Genomic DNA, 7,268 nt, shown 5'->3' with positions numbered 1-7,268 from the left:
GGGGTTAAGAAACCTGTCAGATGAGAAACCTCAAATTTTATGGTCCTGTTGTTGAGGCTTTGAAATGCTATGATGCAGCCCCATTATATCCCAATGCACCCTATTCACAAAGAGTCTATAAGAAAAACTCTAGCAAAACAGGTGAGACAGAGTTGCAAGATGATGTTTATCTGGGCATAAAATTCATAAAGTTTAACTGGTCAGCAGGTTAATCTTTTGGTTCTCTCCTGAACCATAGACTTACAGTCAAGTCTTGCTTTCTTGGGTGGCATCAGCTGACCACTTACTACCATTGGCATTTATGATTCTTCACCTAAATAGTTATTATTTTACACCCTAGCACTTAGAAAATAAATGAATTATATTTACCTGGGAGAGTTGCTATATTTGCTTTTGGGCTAATGATTACAATTGGAAGTTGCTGAGTGATTAAATAACTAGGGAAACTAAAGTGTTAGGTTACCTCAGGAACCATGGATTATCTGGAACACTAGTGTCTAAACTCCTTCTTTTTTTTGGTTTTGTTAAAGACACAGTGGTCATTGGTCTTCAAACTTTTTATTTTGTTACTTTTGTTTCTTTTTGGAAGGGGAAGGCAGGACAATTAGGGTTAAGTGACTTGCCCAAGGTCAAACAGCTAGTAAGTGTGTCACGTGTCTGAGGCTGGATTTGAATTCAGGTACTCCTAACTCTACTCACTGTGCCACCTAGCTGCCCCACAAACTTTTTTTTAAAGAAAATACATAGTGGTTGGATTTATTGGCCAGGTTCTTATATGCTCTCTGGGAAACATGAAGTCACTGAGGTGGGGAGTGGAGAGGTCACTGAAGTGGGGAGTGGAGAGGTCCCTGCCCCATCCTCCCAACATCTGCTCTTAGGGCATAGAGCCTAAGCGGAGAGGGAGAAATTCTAGAAAGAACCTCAAGGACACTGAGGGAAGCGCTGGAGGGTGGCACAGAGGGAGCTAAGGAAAGGCACTTCAGTGTGGAGGCTGGAAAGCCTTCAGTTATACTCTAACTCTGGGGTGGGAAAAGATATAAAGGAAAGGGTGGTGACGTCAAAATGGCAGCTTGAAAACAGGGACTTGCTTAAGCTCTCCCCCAAATCCCTCCAAACACCTGTAAAAATGAGTCTAAACAAATTCTAGAGCTACAGAACCCATGAAATAACAGAGGGAAACAAGTCTCCAGCCCAAGGCAGCCTAGATGGTCCCTGGGAAAGGTCTATGGCACTATACTGTGAGCAGAGGGCAGGCCAATGTGGAGAGCACCAGGAGAGACCAGGCTAGAGTATACTGGGTGAAGCAGGCCTCAGGGCACTGAATCACTGGACTGTGGCAGTTACCAGACTTCCCACACAAACTCCAAAGACAACAGAGCAGGTCAGTGGGAAAACTTCTGGATCTGGGTGAGAGAAGTGAATTGTCTGGCTGCATCCCCAGGATGGCAGAGATGACTGCAGCAGCAGTGGCAGCAGCGGCAGCAGTGGAGGCTGCTTCCAAAGTCCCAGGCTGGATAGGAGAAATTAAGCAGCTGATCATAGTGGGAGTACAGAGGTCTCTTTGTTGGCACTGAGGCAAGGGTCTCTTATTTTGCCCTGCTTGTATCTGGGTTGTGGTCCTGGTTGGTAGTCCTTGGGGGAGGAGGAGTACAGGAGTTGCATAGCTTTGTGGTGGCTTCTACATTAAGGGATGGAAGGGTTGGAATATGATATTCCAGAGACAGAGTCTGCCTGGGGGTTACATGGCAGAAAGGAGTGCCTACACTCACAGACCAGAGCACAATCCAGGAAAGGACCATCATAGCACCTCAGAATAGAAGTAGCTCTGAAAACATCAGCACAAAACCCCTGAAACATGGGACAAAGCACTCTACACTCTGAAAGCAGTCATACCCTGACCAAAAGCTCAAAACTCAAGTAATTGTCTGGGAAAATGAGCTAGCATTGTAAAAGGACTCAGACTATAGAATCTTTCTTTGGTGACAAAGAAGATCAAAACATACTGCCAGAAGAAGTCAACAAAGTCAAAGAGCCTACATCAAAAGCCTCCAAGAAATATATGAATTCGGCTCAGGCCATGGAAGAGCTCAAAAAGGATTTGGAAAAGCAAATAAGAGAAGTAGAGGAAAAATTGGGAAGAGAAATGAGAGTGATGCAAGAAAACCATGAAAAACAGGTCAACAATTTGTTAAACAAGATCCCAAAAATACTGAAGAAAATGACTTAAAAAAATAGACTAACCAAAATGGCAAAAGGTCTCCAAAAAGACAATGAGAAGAAGAATGCCTTAAAAGGCAGAATTAGTCAAATGGAAATGGAGGTCCAAAAGACAACTGAAGAAAATACTGCCTTAAAAAATAGAATGGAGCAAGTGGAAGCTAGTGACTTTATGAGAAATCAAGAAATTATAAAACAGAACCAAAAGAATGAAAAAATGGAAGACAATATGAAATATCTCATTGGAAAAACCACTGACCAAAAGAATAAATCCAGGAGATATAATTTAAAAATTACTGGACTACCTGAAAGCCATAATCAAAAAAAGAGCCTAGACATCATTATATAAGAAATTATCAAGGAAAACTGCCCTGATATTCTAGAACCAGAGGGTAAAATAGAAATTGAAAGAATCCACCAATCAACTCTTGAGAAAGATCATAAAAAGAAAACTCCTAGGAGTATTGTCGCCAAATTTCAGACTTCCCAAGTCAAGGAGAAAATACTGCAAGCAGCCAGAAAGAAACAATTTGAGCACTGTGGAAACACAGGATAACACAAGATCTAACAACTTCCACATTAAGGGATCAAAGGACTTGGAATATGGTATTCTGGAGGTCAAAGGAGCTAGGATTAAAACCAAGAATCACCTACTCAGCAAAACTGAGTATAGTGCTCCAGGGCATAATATGGACTTTCAATAAAATAGAAGATTTTCAAGTATTCTCGATGAAAAAACCAGAGCTGAGTAGAAAATTTGTCTTTCAAATACAAGAATCAAGAGAAGCACGAAAAGGTATGCAGGAAAGAAAAATCATAAGGTCTACTAAAGTTGAACTATTTTGTCCACAGTCCTACATAGAAAAATGATATTCGTAACTCATGAGACCTTTCTCAGTATTAGGGTAACTGAAGGGAATATACATATATATATATATATATAGACACAGGGCACAGGGTGATTTGAATATGAAAGGATGATATTGTGGAACATTTTGTACCATTTTATAACAGTTTTGTAATTTCAATAAGACTCAGAGTCTTAACTGATTAGCCAGAAGAAAAGCCTGATCCTAACAGTGTCTTTGTTCTCTGAGTAAAATCAGAATACCTCTATACTATGTCAAAAAGCCAGGATGGAGCATTCTTTCCTCTGTCCATGGCCATCAAGGATGAGACCTTTAGCCCTGAGGAATTATCTTGAATTATGTGATTTTTTCTTATCTTAATATTTTATGGGCATATACTATGTTATGGAATGTTAATGGTAAATTAAACACAGAGATCCTGGGTTGTAATTTCAATAGACACTTTGTCAACTATCCTGACTTATTGTATTTACAACCTATTCCATTAAGGAAAATCCTCTTCTTGTATCATGGTTAAACATACATGGGAATCATAAAAGTGAAGTAACACAGGCTTGCTAAGTCTGCTGAAAATTATGTACATAAGCTTTCTCATTCCTTTGTTCAGACAGTCAGAACTTATGCTCTGACTCCTTGTATGTACAAGTAAGCTAGCTCTGCTAGCTTTAAGGGAATAAACAATATATATTTTTCTAACACCTAGCTCTGTTTGCCTTATTTGACCAAACTTTCAGGTTAAGAATATCTAAAAAAAATTAGGGGTGAGACAGGAAGATATTGGGAGAAGGAGAAAGGGAGAGATAGAATGGGGTAAATTATCTCACATAAAAGTGGCAAGAAAAAGCAGTTGTGTTGGAAGGGAAAAGGGGGCAAGTGAAAGGGAATGAGTGAATCTTGCTCTCATCAAATTTGGCCTAAGGAGGAAATAACATACACACTCAGTTGGATATCTTACCCTGCAGAAAAATGGGGGAAGGGGATAAGAGGTGGGGATAATAGAAGGGAAGAAAGATTGGGGGAGGAGATAGTCAAAAGCAAGCACTTTTGAAAAGGGACAGGGTCAAAGGAGAAAACTGAATAAAGGGGGACAGGATAGGATGGAGGGAAATATAGTCTTTCACAACATGACTATTATGGAAGTGTTTTGCATATTGATACATATGTGGCCCATGTTGAATTGCTTGCCTTCTCAAGGAGGGTGGATGGGGAGGGAGGAAGGGAGAGAATTTGGAACTCAAAGTTCTAAAAACAAATGTTTAAAAAAAGTTGTTATTACATGCAACTGGGAAATAGATATACACACAACGGGGTATAGAAATTTATCTTGCACTACAAGAAAGTAAGGGGAAAAAAGGGTAAGGGGGGGAGTGGGTTGACAGAAGGAAAGACAGACAGGGAAACGGGGCAATCAGAATATATGGCATCTTGGAGTGGGGGAGGGTAGAAATGGAGAGAAAATTTGCAACTCAAAATCTTGAGGAAAGCAAAGTTGAAAATTAAAATTATTAAATTAATTAATTAGCTAGTTAATAGATAAATAAAAGATATAAAGGAAAATGAGAGGGCTCTGAATACGGGGTTGGGGATAAGTGGTAGGAGGCTGATGAGGACCAACCTCTTCCCCTAGCATTTGGAGAAGGAAACAGGCAGAAAAGGGCCTATTGTTTGGACAGACCTGATGCCTCCCCCAGGGTCTCAGTCCTTTCTCTAGATTGAATTGAAGGGTCCTTAGAGGAGTGAAATCCTGGATTAAGGTATGCTAAATGTTGAGTCTTCGTGTGGGCCCCAAGTCAGGAAACTATACCATATCCTGAGAACCATTCCTGAGAACCTCCACAGGGAGGGAAGCTTGGAATCTAGGAAATATAGCCTAGAATCAAAAAAATCAAGAATCAAGAAAAAGAAATTGCAAGGGACTTACTAAAGTTGAACTGTTTTGTTTACATTCCTACATAGAAAGATGATGTGTATGATTCATGAGACCTCAAAATCATAGTACCTGAAAGGAATATGCATATATATATATATTTGTATACATATATATACATATGTGTGTGTCTATGTATGTATATTTGTAGGTATATATATATATATATATGTGTGTGTGTGTGTGTGTGTGTGTATACACACACACACACACACAAAAGGCACAGAGTGAGTTGAATATGAAGGGTTGATATCTAAAAAAATAAAATCAATTTAAGGGATAAGAGAGGAATATATTGAGAGAGGGAGAAAGGGAGAGATAGAATGGGGTAAATTATCTCGCATAAAAGTGGCAAGAAAAGTGGTTCTGCAGGAAGGGAAGAGGGGGCAGGTGAGGGGGAATGAGTAACTTTTGCTCTCATTGGATTTGACCTGAGGAGGGAATACCATACACACTCAATTGGGTATCTTACCCCACAGGAAAGAAGCAAGAAGAAGATAAAAAAGGGGGGATTTATAGAAGGGAGGGCAGATATGGAGAGGAGGTACTCAAAAACAAACACTCTCGAAAAGGGACAGGGTCAAGGGAGAAAATTCAATAAAGGAGGATAGGTTAGGAAGGAGCAAAACATAGTTAATCTTTCACAACATGAGTATTGTGGAAGGGTTTTACATAATGATACGCATGTGGCCTATGTTGAATTGCTTGCCTTCTTAGGGAGGGTGGGTGGGTGTATTAGGAGGGCAGAGTTTATAATCTCAAAGAGGATCATAAATATGTCTGAAAGGTTCAGAACCGCCGGATATAAGAAACTCTCAAAGTAGAAGGCAGAAGAATCAAAACATATATTTAGGCTCCACAGTAACCAACCCATGAACCAGCAACCCCATTTTGATATATTGATCAAAAGCTTCCAGGCCCAATAAGTACGCCTTGAAAGAGTAACCAGGAGGCTACAGAGAAGCATGATTGCGTAAAGCAAAATCATGCTTCCCCCTCTATGGTAAAAAGATTACCCACTGGCCTGAAGTCTTTGTTCAGCTTCCTCCCGTAGGTCAGCTCTGCTACTGGCAGCTCCTGCTTCAGCTGTGGCTGCGGCTGCGGCTGCGGCTGTGGCTGTGGCTGCGGCTGCGGCTGAGGCTGTAGCTGTGGCTGTAGCAGCCTCTGGCTCCAACGGGAGCTGCTTTTAACCATCCAGCTTCTGCGGGGGTGTAAGGTACCCCGGGGAAAGCACAGGTTCTTTCAGTCTGCTTAAGCAAGGTGAAGGGGTTGACCAGGAAAGCACAGGTTCTTTCCATCAGCTTAAGCAAGGGAAGCAAGGTGAAGGGGCCGACAAGTCCAACATACAAACAGCATTCAGTTCAGGGGAAAAAACCAAACTAGTTAAGGGCACTTGTTGACTAAGTGCTAAGGAGCCCATTTTTGGTTGCCAATACAGTGGGGAGGGAAGAGGGGAGAGAATTTGGAACTCAAAGTTTTAAAAACAGATGTTCAAAAACAACAACAACAAAAAAAAGTTTTTTCATGCCACTAGGAAATAAGATACACAGGAAATGGGGCATAGAAATTTATCTTGCCCTACAAGAGAAGAAGGGAAAGGGGGATGGGAGGGGAGTGGGGTGACAGATGGGAGGGCTGACTGGGGAACGGGGCAACCACAATATATGCCATCTTGGAGTGGGGGGAGGGTAGAAATGGGGAAAAAATTATAATTCAAACTTTTGTGAAAATCAATGCTGAAAACTAAATATATTAAATAAATTTTTAAAAAAGTAGAATTGGCCAAATGAAAAAAGGAGGCACAAAAAAAAGAGACTTGGGGGAACAGACAACCATTTTTTTTAACTCTCCCCCCTGCCAGATGACTTAATAAACTTAAAAAGTTTTGGTGTCAGAAGTTGGATCTCTGATGGTCAATTTGAGAAGCCCAAAGTAGGGCAGGACTGACCTAGATGGGATCAATCTGTATGGTGAGAACCAAGTGAGGTACCTTAACTATCCAGTGGAATGCAATATTTGTTCCCTTGTTTGAACTCTATATAATGTAGGAGGCTGTGTGACACCCTGACTCAGAATAATCCCAGAGTAGGTTTAGAACAAGCCTAGCCACTCTTACTAGGAAATGAGTAGTCCTCTAAGATTGATTACCTAAGAACTCTGGAGGCAATGCTGTCATCTGCTAAATTTGGCCATTAACACTCTGTCTCAATCTTTGTCTCTCTGTCTCTCTTTTCTTTCTCTCCCTGTATTCCCCT

This window comes from Trichosurus vulpecula, chromosome 5, assembly GCF_011100635.1.
Source record: "Trichosurus vulpecula isolate mTriVul1 chromosome 5, mTriVul1.pri, whole genome shotgun sequence".
NCBI lineage: Eukaryota > Metazoa > Chordata > Mammalia > Diprotodontia > Phalangeridae > Trichosurus > Trichosurus vulpecula.
Note: the sequence above shows the minus strand (reverse complement) of the source record.